Raw genomic sequence first — 13,114 nt, forward strand, 5'->3', positions numbered from 1 at the left:
GTTCTGGGTACAAATCCTTTATCCGATAACTGATTCATCAATGCTTTCTCACTATCCATGGCTTTTCTTTTTTGCTTTCTTAATGATGTCCTTTCTTTTTTTCTGAATGTTTCTGTAATTGAATGCAGACCCATTCATAGAATTAATGATGTCTTTTAAAGAGTAAAAGTTTTTAATTTACCAGTTTTATTTTTCATCTAAATATTATGCTTTTGATGTCCTAGCTAAGAAATCCTTGCCTAATCCAAGTCACAGTGATTTTCTTCTAGGCTTTCTTCTAAACATTTTTTAGTTTTAGCTTTTACATTTAGGGTCTGTGATCCTTTTCCCCCCTATGATGTACATTCATTTTTGCATAGCAATATCCAATTATCTTGGCACCATTTATTGAAAGTATTGTTAAATATACTTGGCATCTTGTAAAAAATGATCATAAATATAAGGATTTATTTCTGGACTCTCAATCTTGTACATTGATCTGTATAACTGTCCTCACCTGGCTAGATTTTTTTTTAAAGATTTTATTTATTTATTCATGAGAGACACACACACACACACACACAGAGGCAGAGACACAGAGGAGAAGCAGGCTCCATGCAGGAAGCCTGATGTGGGACTCGATCCCAGGACTCTAGGATCACACCCTGGGCTGAAGGCAGGCGCCAAACTGCTGATCCACCCAGGGATCCCCACCTGGCTAGATTTTTAAGACTTTCACAGCAATATATCTGAACTTACCTTCTTGCTTTGTCATGCAGTCTAGTTAATTATGGGACCTGAAATGACCTCGTAATAACACTTAAGCATCACTGAAAATTGTGATACAGGAGCTAAACTTTTATATTCATAGGCCCAGATAGAAGTCCAGAAGGCAAAAAGACCAAAAGTGAAAAACAAATTACAGTCACAAAAACGTAGTATTTGTTATATTACAGTACAGGTTAACAAAGAGTCTAAACAGATAGTGGCTTGAACAAGGAAAATCTTCATTTTCCTCTTCAATATCAGTTTGCGTATATGCAGTCCAGATTGGCTGTAATGGCTATACTGAGGTCAGGAAACCAGACTCAGGATTCCTGTCTTGTTGCTCTACCATCTTTAGGGATGTTGCCCTCATGTTCATGGTCAAATATACTCACTACCATATTTTCTAATTCTATATTCTAATTGGAGAGAAGATTGAAAATTGGAAAAGGAAAGCATACCCCTTTCTTTGAAGGAAGTTTAACATATCAAGTGCCAAAACTTGTCACTGGCCAATCTAAATGCAAAAGGAGGCTAGGAAGCAGAATTTGCCTCTATTTGGAGGCATGCACCTGGCTTAAAAATGTATTAGTAAAACAAAAGAGGAAAATGCATAGTTAGTGGCAATTAGCAGGTGACACCTGCAATTATATTTCTAATATGTATAGTTATATTTATGTACATCTCAGAAAATGAGCATTGAGCAGCTACATTTGAGGCACTGTTTGGGGATTGTGAAGGTTGCCCTTTGTGAGATTACCAGAAATTAATTATTAGTGGTGGTTGTAAGCAATCATGTCTTATGTCTTAAAAAATTTTGCTCTGAAATGAAAAATGCTGTTTCTATTTTTCAAAGACAACCACTGAAGATCTAAGCTGCATCATTTTACAGTTTTTTTAGCTGTCTTATTTTGGTAACTCTTTACTTAAAAAACAAAACGATTATTGAGTATCTGTCATGTGCCAGAGATAGTAGGGTAAATTGTCTGTATCCAGAAATATAATTATGTTTGGCCTTAGAGAACATGTAGGATACCCTGAAATGTAGAAGTTTGAATAATAGCAAGAGATGGTAGGAGGCTTTTATAATATAAGCTGTATTATGAGATAATTGTGCTTTTGAAAGAGCCCAGGACTGAAAGTGAAGAGACTTAAGTGTGTGTCCCAGATTTGTCACTCATCAGGTAACTGGACTGGCCTCAGTTTCTTCACCTTTAAAATGAGGACGTAAAAAAATAAAATAAAATGAGGAGGTAGATTATATGCTTTCTACAGGCTTCTTTGCTTCTGTGCTTTTCTAGCTCTTGATATCTATGATGTATATATTATGTATGCAATATACTGTATATTATATATTCTCTGTAGTCTTTGTGATTCTGTGGTTTTGATTTTCTATAATCCATAGCTGTAGTGTATCGATGCCAATCCCTCTAAAACATAGTATCTTAAAACAACGACCGTTATGTTCACAGATTCTGTATGTGAAGAATTCAGACAGGGCTTAGTGGGCATGGCTTATCTCTGCTCTTTCTGGAGCCTTATCAGAAAGACTCAAACAGCCCAGGTGCCTTGAAAGACCACAGGCCAGAATTATATGAAGGTTCTTCACTTTTGTGTCAGGTGCCTGTAATGGAATGTATTAAAAATAGGCCTCACCTGGGATTGCTGAATAAAATGCTTGCTTTGGAGTCTCAATATCATTTGGGTTTCCTCATAGCATGGTGACCTGGCTGTCTTACATGACAGCTCAGGGCACCAAGAGCTAACGTATTCCCACAGCAAGGTTTTATCTTATGAAATGATGGAAGTATTTTAGTGGAATAAAAAGTTTAAGAATTATTTTTAAAACCAAATACATGAAAAATGTTAAGTATCAAGTAAGTGGAGTTAGAAAAGTTTACTTGAGGCTACCAGAACACTAAAACTGTAATTCTTGAGTGTATACTACAGAGTAGGTGTTGTTTCACAAATACTTTTAAAGATTATCTCATTTATCCTTTACAGCAATCTTAAGCAGAAACCAAGGCTTAGTGAGGTTAAGCAACTTGTCCAGGTAATAATGCTGATAAGTGGTTGAGCCTGTGACTCAAAACAGATCTAACTCCAAAATTTGTGGCCTTAACTGTTATGGGCTGAATTGTGTTCTCCCTACCCAGTTCACATGTTGAAGTCCTAACCTCTGGTGCCTCAGAATATGGCAGTATTTGGAGACAGGGATAATTGGAAAATGGGCCCTAATCTGACAGGATAGGTGTTGTTTTGTTTTGTTTTGTTTTGTTTTGTTTTGTTTTAAGACTTATTTGAGAGAGATAGAGTTGTTGCAAGCACGAGATGGGGATGGGGAGGGGCAGAGGAAGAGAGAAACTCAAGCAGACTTCATGCTGAGCATAGGGCCATTTCAGGGCTCGATCTCAAGACCCTGAGATCACGACCTGAGCAGGAACTAAGTTGGAAGCTTAACCAATTGTGCCACCCAGGTGCCCTGATATGATAGATCTTCTTAAAAGAAGTGCAGATTAGGACACGGACACAGGCCTGGGGTGAAGACCACGAGAAGATGGCCATCTATAGGCCAAGGAGTGAGGCCTTAAAAGAAACTACCCTACTGACACCTTGATCTCAGACTTCTAGCCTTCAGAACTATGATAAATAAATATCTGTTGTTTAAGCCACCTAGTCTATGGTATTTTGTTATGGCAGCCCTTTGAAGACTAATATTACTACTAATGATACTATATTAATATGTGTTTTTGTCATTTTTTTAATTTGTTACTCTGTCCTTTTTAAAATTGAGATATTTTTGGTATATAACACTGTCCATTTTAGGTACAGTACCAAATAATGATTTAATCTATGTATGTATTGTGAAATGATCACCACAATGTGTTTAGTTAACATTCGTCACCACACATAGTTACAGATTTTCATCTTGTGGTGATGTGTTTTTATCAGCCTCCTTTCAGGCTGTCTTTCGGATGTCCTGTCCCTTAGAGATACTGTCAACAAAATCCATAATAACGTATTTCTTCTATACTTATATTATTTTCATCTGTTTTTTTTATTTTTATCTGTTTTTATATGAATCTACAAACTCTATCTCCTCATTATCACTTGCTGAGGAATATAATAAAGACGTAGAATTCTTTTTTTTTTTAAGAATTTATTTATTTATTCATGAGAGACCCAGAGAAAGTGAAAGAAGCAGGCTCCATGCAGGAAGCCTGATGTGGGACTTGATCCCGGGACCCCAGGATCACCCCTGGGCCAAAGGCAGGCACTAAACCACTGAGCCACCCAGGGATTCCCAAGATGTAGAATTCCTCAAGGTAAAAATACCTTCTCTCAGGCATGCCTTACCTATAAGATAAAATTGGAGTTTTCCCCTTTTTTGAGATATAAGCATCAGTAGCTCCTAAGGGCATTATTTTCTGCAAAGGACAAGGTTTAATTAAGATTATTTCAGAGTAATCCAGAGTAATGTTACTCTGTCCTTCAATTTTAAAAACTATTTCTATCCTGACATGCCCTTCAGTGACAGCAGTATTCTCTCCCAGCACTGCTTTTTCACTAGGGAGTTGAAGAGCATAACCTACGCACATGTTGGGAGAAAATATTTCTAAGGACCAGGCAGTTGATCACTTTGTGAGATATTCTTGGGCTCCTCCAGCTAAAAAAGCCAATGACAACATTATCCCTAAAACCAGAACATATGCATGTTATTCATGTCTCCGGTATAGTAAAACTTTCCATTTTATTTTTTATTTTTTTTAACTTTTCATTTTAAAAGTTGGTAAAGAAATCCATTGTAGTGGAGAAGTGTGGGCTCTCTCTGGGCTCAGATCCTGTCTGTGCCCCCCTTACCAGCTGTGTGGCAAATCATCTTAACCTTGTGGTACTTCAGTTTCCTGTTCTGTAAAATGTGGGCAGTAACAGACAATGTAGAGTTACAAGAACAAAATAAGGTAAAGCATGTTATTTGGGTCAACAGCACATGGCACACAGGAAAGATGACGCAGACGCTAGCCGTTATTTTTACTAAAACAGCCCAAATCATCTTTAAGGCTGATGGATTGGAGTAAAGCACAGTAGGTAGTCACTGAATGTTTATCAGGTAATGGTTAAAGATATGTGAAGTGCCTATGGAGCCTATATTGAATAGGTGACTATTTTCTCTGCATGATTCCAAGGTTCCAGAACCTTCCCAGTAAGCAAGAGCTGTGCCCTTTATCCCATGTCTGGATAAATGATATGTAGTCAACTTACATAATATGTTAGTCATTTGAGTATATTCTACATAAACAAAACTTTAGAAGTCTGCTGCATAGTTGTACACTTTGTCACCTTTAAGGTTTAATCAGAAAAGTATTTAGTCAAAGGAGTGCCTGGTTGGCCCAGTTGGCTGGAGCATGAGACTCCTGATCTTAGGGTTATAGGTTCAAACCCCACATTGAGTGTAGAGATTACTTTAAAAGAAAAATCTTTGCAAAAAAAGAAAAGAGTATTTAGTCAAAACTTACATTGCCAAGTGGTTTCACTGGGAGTTGCAAATGTGGCTGAGCTATCACACCCAGGTCTGATGTACCTCAGGCTTATAAGAGGTTCACTTTGAAACTACAGGACTTTGCAGTTAGTTTCATAAGAAAGGTACAAAATACTATGGGACTCTGGAAAGGAGAGAAAGAGTATTTCTCATTGCAGAATCAGGAGGTAGGGCTTTATGAAAAAAAGGGGGTGGCATTTATGGGGAACTCTAAAGGACAACTTTGTTTCCTACTTCCCAGAAAATGTAGGGTAATCAGATGCTGCTTGGGTACATTTTTCTACTCCTAACATACTTTATTTTCTCCAGGCTTAGAAGAATACTTGTTCCCCTGTTGTTTAACATTAATTCTTTCAAGCTTGCTCCCAGTCTGATCCTTGCCCACCCCCCCACCCCCCCAGGGCCATGCACCAATGGGTAATCTCTGTTGGCACAACAGTTTCAGCTATTCTTCTGCTGACTCACATTGTCTTTCTTAAATTAAAAAAAAAACTGGTCAGGAAGCTCTTGGGCCCTCTCAGACTGGTACCATCTCTCTCTTTCTCCCCTTCCCCTTGAAGACAAACTCTACAAATGAAGAGCTTATACTTGTCTCAACTTCTTCTGCAAACTTAAAAAAATTCTTATTTTTCTTTATGAACTATTTCAAAAGCAGAATTATAGAATAAACACCCGTGTATTGTGAACAAATTAATAAATATTAATATTTTGAAAAGCTACCAGTTCTGTGGCACTTAACTATGTACTGGACACTGTTCTAAGCACTTGGCGTATATTGTATTAGGGTTCTCCAGAGAAATAAAACCGATCGGATATATAGAGAAAGCAAGAGAAAGATTTATTTTTGTTTGTGTGTTTTTGTTTTTGTCTTAAAGATTTTATTTTTAAGCAATCTCTGCACCCAATGTGGGGCTCAAACTCACAACCCCAAGATCAGGAGTTGCATGCTCCACCAACTGAGCCAGCCAGGTGCCCCACGAGATTTCTTATTTTAAGGAATTTGCTCACACGATTGTTGAGGCTGGCAAGTCTGAAATCTGTAGGACAGACTGGCCCGTTGAAAATTGAGGCCAGAGTTAATGTTGCAGTCTTGAGTCAATCCTGAAGGGCGAGGGGCTAAAAACTTGAACCAGGATTTCTTACATTGCAGTTTTGAGAATTATTTCTCTTTTGGGAAGCCTAAGTCCTTACCCTGAAGGCCCTCAACTAATTGACTCATTTTCACTATGGATTGTCTTCTTTCTACTGTTTTATATAGGTCTTTATATATTAATCATTTACTGATTGTATCTGTTAGACATATCTTTCAGTTTTTCTTACTTATGAACTTTGTTTATGATGTGTTTCTGTATGCCAAAATTTCTAATGTTAATGAGTTAGGTTTATCAATCTTCATTCACTCATTGGTTCAATAAATATGTATTGGTACTCTGCCAGGCACCGTTATACTTGGGAAAACGATAGTGAGTAAAAGAAGCCAAAGTCCCTGCTCTCAAAGAACTTACATTTACTTGAAGACAGGAAGTAAATGCACTCAGTAAAACTATTTAGTATATTAGAAGATGGTAGGTAATGTGGAAAAAAATAGAACAGGGTCAGGACGATCAGTCATACTGGGAGGGGCACAATGTTAATTAAGTGCGTTGGTTAGGGTGGATTTCACTAAAAAGGTGCATTTGAGCAAAGACTTTACTGGGGCAAGGGAGTGATCCATGTGGCTCTATAGAAGAAAGTGTTGCAGGGGGAGGAGACAGCCTTTGGAAGGGCTGGGGCAGGAAAACGTCTGGTACGCTGGAGAATAGCCGAGACTCAGGTCTTGGAGGGGAGAGAATCATGGTAAGCTAGAGGAGACCACAGAGGAAACCACTGGAGAAGAGAGAGCCACATGGAGCAGGGCCTGGTAGGCCATGGCATTTGGTTTCTATTTTTATTTTATGATTAGTGCTTTTGGTCTCATTTTAGATTTCTTCCTTACTCAGAGATCTTAGATGATGATGAAGATGAAGATAAAGGTTAATATTAATGAATTATTTACTGAGTGCCAGGCACTTTTTAAAAACCAATTTTTGGGGTAGCCCTGGTGGCGCAGCAGTTTGGTGCCGCCTGCAGCCCGGGGTGTGATCCTGGAGACCCGGGATCGAGTCCCATATCGTGTTCCCTGCGTGGAGCCTGCTTCTCCCTCTGCCTGTGTCTCTGCCTCTCTCTATGCCTCTCTTTCTCTCTATCTCTCAATAAATAAATAAAATCTTAAAAAAATTAAATAAACCAATTTTTATAGATTTTCACAGAGATTAGTGTTCTATATATAAAATTTTCAAAATACTTGTTTTTCTCATTTAGATATTTAGTTCATTTATGCGAACTATTTCTTTTATAGTGTGAGGGGACCTAATTCTTTTCCTCTTTTTGATAGCCAGTTGTCTCTTCTCCATTTATTAAATAAGCCATCCTTTCCATATTAATTTGTAATAACACTACCTTAGTTTTGTACCAAGTTCCATATATACACGGGCCGGTCTCTGGGCTCATTAATTCTATTCTGTTGGTCTGTATGTCTGTCCCTGAGCTGCTATGACAGTTTCAGTTAGCAAAACTTACTATAAATCTTTGATATTTAGGAGGACAAATGCCTCTTCTTTTATATTTGTTTAAAATTTGTTTGACTGTTCTTGGTCCTTTACTCTTCAGTATGAATGTAGATCAGAATGTATGTAGATTAACTTATCGAGGCTTCTATGAACAAATCCTTTGGGATATTGAATGGAATTGTATTGAATTTATAAATGAATCTTAGAAGAATTGATGTTATCAATGCTATTGGGAGTCTTTCCATCTTTTTTATTTAGGTCTTCGTTTACATTCTTGAGCAAAACTAAAATCTTTTTCTCAAGAGGCTTTTTGTCAGATTTTTTTCCAGAAACCTGATAGTTTTTGTGGCAAGAAGGAATGGGCTTCATTTTTATTTACATTTTTTAATTGGTTGTTGCTAGTGTATAGCCATCTATTGATTTTGTAAATTGACCTTGTATTTAACAAACTTATAAAAGGCTCTAAATGGTTTTATTCCTTTACCCATAGATTAGGTGTCTCTAAATAAACTATTAATCATCTATAAATGACAAGGGTTTTTTGCCTTCCTCTCTAATTTTTAAACTTTCTATTTATTATTTTCTCTCATCTATTTCATCAATGAGAACTTCAACTATAACTATTGACCCATAATAACAAGCATTTGTCACGTTCCTGGCTTTCAAGGGAATGTTGTTAAGGTTTCACTATTAAATATTTACTCCAGGTTTTAGATGGATAGCTTTTGTTGAGTTTAAAAGTCTTTTTTATTTACCAATATGCTGAGTTTTTATTTTTTTATTTTTTTATGCTGAGTTTTTAAAATGAATTATTAATGGGTGTTAATTTTGTCGACTGCGTTTGTGCATCTGTTTAGATGATTTTATGATTTTTCTCCTTTAATATGTGAATTCCAGGAATATTTTTTCTTACATAATAATATTTTAAATAGTAGAATAACGTAGTTCAAAATCCAAACTGTAAAACTGACCAACTAACTGTATCCTCCAAACCTACTCCTCTTTGTCACTTCTCATTTTTAAAGAATAGTACCAGCCAGCTAGAAAACTTAGGAGCTCATCTAGGCACTGCTCTCATCTACTCAATGACCAGGTCCTGTCCATTTTCTGCTTCTTAACATTTGTCCTCACCTCTTAATCCTTTCCTGGTTGCTTAATCATTCTCCACATTCCTGCCAGAGATGAAATTCCTTTGTTTAAAATCCTTCAGTGACTCCCTAATTCATAGTATCTAGAAGTCTGAGCTCCTTGCTATGCCCTAAGAAGGCTGTGCAGGCACTGGCTCTTCTCCAGCCATCAGGCCCCTTACACTCGGCTTCCTACCCATTCCTCTGAGAATCAGTTACTGGGTGGGGGGGAGCAGAGCTTTCTCGGCCTCCCTTTGTCCATCCATCTACTCACTTACCTGCCTCTCTGATACATGTCCTGACTCCCAGATAGAGTAGACCATTTAATCTTTGTACTCCATTCTATTCCATACAGAACTTAATCTTTTGACCTTTTATGGTCTTTATTCACTTATATATTTATCTCCCCTACTAGACTAGACTTAAAGGTAATGACTAGTTATTTTATTCATCATTGTATCCCCAGCACAGTGGAGGTATTCAGTATATATATTAAGGGGTAGGTGGATGAACAAGGAACAAACAAACAGGCAATAATTGAGATAAAGGAGAAGGGTTATTTCAGAAGGAAAATAATATAACCAAAAAGCCTATAAAGATTCAGTTGGGGGGATCCCTAGGTGGCTTAGTGGTTGAGCGCCTGTCTTCGGCCCAGGGCATGATCCTGGAGTCCTGGGATCAAGTCCCACGTCAGGCTCCCTGCATGGAGCCTGCTTCTCCCTCTACCTGTGTCTCTGCCTCTCTCTCTCTCTCTCTCTCTGTGTCTCTCATGAATAAACAAATAAAATCTTTAAAAAAAAAAAAAAAAAGATTCAGCTGTAACAAGTGTTAATTTCATTATCTACCTTGAACCCTGAGTGGAGCCTCTGGGAACTCCAAAAATGTTTATGATTGAAACAGACTTTTTTTTTTTAATCTGCAGTGTTTTATGACTTTGTTGCTATTTTCTGTCTTGTTTTGTTTTGTTTTATTTTAAGATTTTATTTGAGAGAGAGAGAGAGAGAGAACACAAGTGGGGTGGAGAGGCAGAGGAAGGAGAAGGCTCTTGGCTGAGCAGGGAGCCTGATGTGAGGCTCCATCCCAGGACCCTGGGATCATGACCTGAGCAGAAGGTAGACCCTTAACCAACTGAGCCACCCAGGCTCCCCTGTCTTTCTATCTTTCTATACAGAGCTTTTTTCTGTTTCCCTCTCCATTTTTTGGAGATTTTGTTTTCTTTTAAATTCATTCATGCATCTGGTCAATAAATACTTGTACCTGCTGGTACATGCCCAGTGCAAGTGTTAAAACTACAGTTGACCCTTAAACAACACAGGTTTGAACTGTGTGGGTCCATTTCTATGCGGATTTTTTTTTTATAGTACAGTGTCCTAAGTGTATTTCATCCTCCTTAAGGTTTTTATAATAAGCCTTGACAGTTTGTTTGGTGAACAGGAGAGTAAGTGGGAGTGATTGAGGATGAGGTGCTGAAAGAGATTGTCTCCTATTTTATCTATCACCTTCTCTTCCTTATTCCCAGCTACTGTGTTGAAGAAGGATTCCCTTCCTCAAACTGACAAAAAACAAAAAACAAAAAAACAAAACAAAACAAAAAAAACAGATGACTAGGCTTTTGTGCCTTGGTTAGATTAGAAATTAGAAATTTAAGATGTGTTAATTCCTACTGATTTTATTTATTTTTTTTTAAAGTTTGAGCCTAAGGGCACTCTTTTTTTTTTAAGATTTTATTATTTATTCATGAGAGACAGAGAGAGAGAGAGAGAGAGATGCATAGACACAGGCAGAGGAAGAAGCAGGCTCCATGCAGGGAGCCCGATGTGGGACTCGATCCCGGGTCTCCAGGATCACATTCTGGGCTGCAGGCGGCGCTAAACTGCTGCGCCACCGGGGCTGCCCAATTCCTACTGATTTTAAAGCAAAATTCAATGAGCTTGATTTTATCTTTGCTGAGTGATCTAATTGGTACTTTACTGTCTTCATTTTCTGTGTTGAGAAGGAGATAAGGAAAAATGTGTCTCAGAAAACTGTGATCTAGAAATTGAAATGTAATGTAATACATTTATAATGGATTGTTTATAGTATGGGCATTCGGAAATAGGACCAACTTACTATATAAGCCTATATCTAACTTCTATTAAATGTTTGCCTCATGGTATATCAGAACGTGAGTGAAAATTGATTATGTTATGTGTGAGGATGACAGTAACTATTAAATATGATTGTAGGGGATCCCTGGGTAGCTCAGCGGCTTAGCGCCTGCCTTTGGCCCAGGGCATGGTCCTGGAGTCCTGGGATCAAGTCCCACATCAGGCTCCCTGCATGGAAGCTGCTTCTCCCTCTGCCTGTGTTTCTGCCCCCGCCCCCCCCCCCGCCCCCCCATGTGTGTGCCTCTCATGAATAAACAAAATCTTTTTAAAAATAATAAATAATAAATAAATTGTTGTCTTAGGTGATTAGAGCATAAAGGATAGAATTACGTTTCTAAACCAGTGATTTGATCATTTATTTATTTATTTACTTACTTACCTCCTTACTTAATTTACTTATTTATTTACTTACTTACTTATTTGATAGAGTGAGCAAGCCTGAGCAGGAAGGAAGAACAGAGAGAGAGAGGAAGAAGCAGACTCCCTTCTGAGCAAGGAGCCCCGAACCCCATGTGGACTCAATCCCTGGACCCTGGGATCATGACCTGATCCAAAGGCAGACACTTAACTGACTGAGCCATCAGACACCCTAAACCAGTGTTTTAAATAAGACTTAAATCCAAATAAAAATTCATTGTGGTACTGCCATAATTATAACCAAAGGTTTTAATAATAGATGCATTAAAACCCCTTTTTTTTTTCATGGAAATTATGAAACACATACAAAAGTAGAGCAGTGCCATGAATTTCCATGTTCTCATCACCTATCTTCAATAACCATCAGCCTCTTGCTTTCCTTGTGCCATTTCTCCTCTAATTTTTTTTGCTGAAATATTAAATAAAATTTAAGATATACCATTTCACTCATAAGAACTTAAGTTATATATCTTAACAGATAAGGACTTTAAAAATATTACCGTAATAATGATATCATACCTACTAAAATAACAATAATCTAATGGTACATTTTTAAAAATTCAGATGAATATGTAACAACCAAAATCTAACTAAAGGAATTTATCGGGTTCCGATTTGCCAAGTGGGAAATAGTTTGGTTTTCTTTAAACTCTGAAGTTTCTTGGTGTTTTGTTTTTATTTTAACTGGAAACATTTAAAAATCATTGCACCCTATTTTAAAACAATGATAAGGGGAACCCTGGGTGGCTCAGCGGGTTAGCGCCTGCCTTTGGCCCAGGGTGTGATCCTGGAGTCCCAGGATCGAGTTCCGCATTGGGCTCCCTGTCTGGAGGCTGCTTCTTCCTCTGCCTGTGTCTCTGCCCCTCTCTCTCTCTGTGTCTCTCATGAATGAATAAATAAAATCTTTAAATAACTAACTAAATAAAAACAATGACTAATAATAATGTGGCTGCTTTTAATGCATACTTTTGTTTTTTCTCCTTATTTGCTACTTCACAATATACTTGTGCCTCCTCTGGACTGGGCTCTGAATGGTTGGAATGAATATGCATGTCCACTGAAACTTGGTCTTTTCTTACATAGGTGAATATTTCCCATTTCTTTTAAAAAAGGAAGTTGATAGAATGTCTTTTGTGTTGTGTTTTACGAATAAAATTCAGAATCTCTAGTGCTAATAGTAAGATTGATAATCTAATACTCTAATTCTAAGCCTACCTTTGAATTCTTAGAATATGGAAGTCATTTCTTATGGCTTCTAATAGATAATACTTTATTCACTGATCCTCTTTCAGGGATTTTCTTTGGGAGGCTTTTCAGACTTACCAGGAGTCAGTGCTTTGAGCCAAATCAAAGCTTGCTTCGACCCTGGCAAGACTTAAATGCTTTCTAAAAAAGAGATTAGGGAAGACAGCTATTGTCATGCGTTTCACTCAGCTATACTGAACCATTGGTTGTCTCAGCCAATTGGAGATTTATGAGGGGTGGAGGAAGACAGAAGAGTGTTTGTGTCTATAGAACATATATATCTCAGTTCTGTCCTTTACTTTAGAT

General features: G+C 37.6%; 1 protein-coding gene across 12 annotated transcripts in view; it reads left to right on the top strand.

Annotated features, from left to right (window-relative positions):
* Window positions 1-13,114, top strand: part of RABGAP1L (RAB GTPase activating protein 1 like) — a 735,225-nt gene that overhangs the window by 664,154 nt on the left and 57,957 nt on the right. The gene's annotated exons all lie outside the window — the stretch shown is intronic.

This window comes from Canis aureus, chromosome 6, assembly GCF_053574225.1.
Source record: "Canis aureus isolate CA01 chromosome 6, VMU_Caureus_v.1.0, whole genome shotgun sequence".
Classification (NCBI taxonomy): Eukaryota; Metazoa; Chordata; class Mammalia; order Carnivora; family Canidae; genus Canis; species Canis aureus.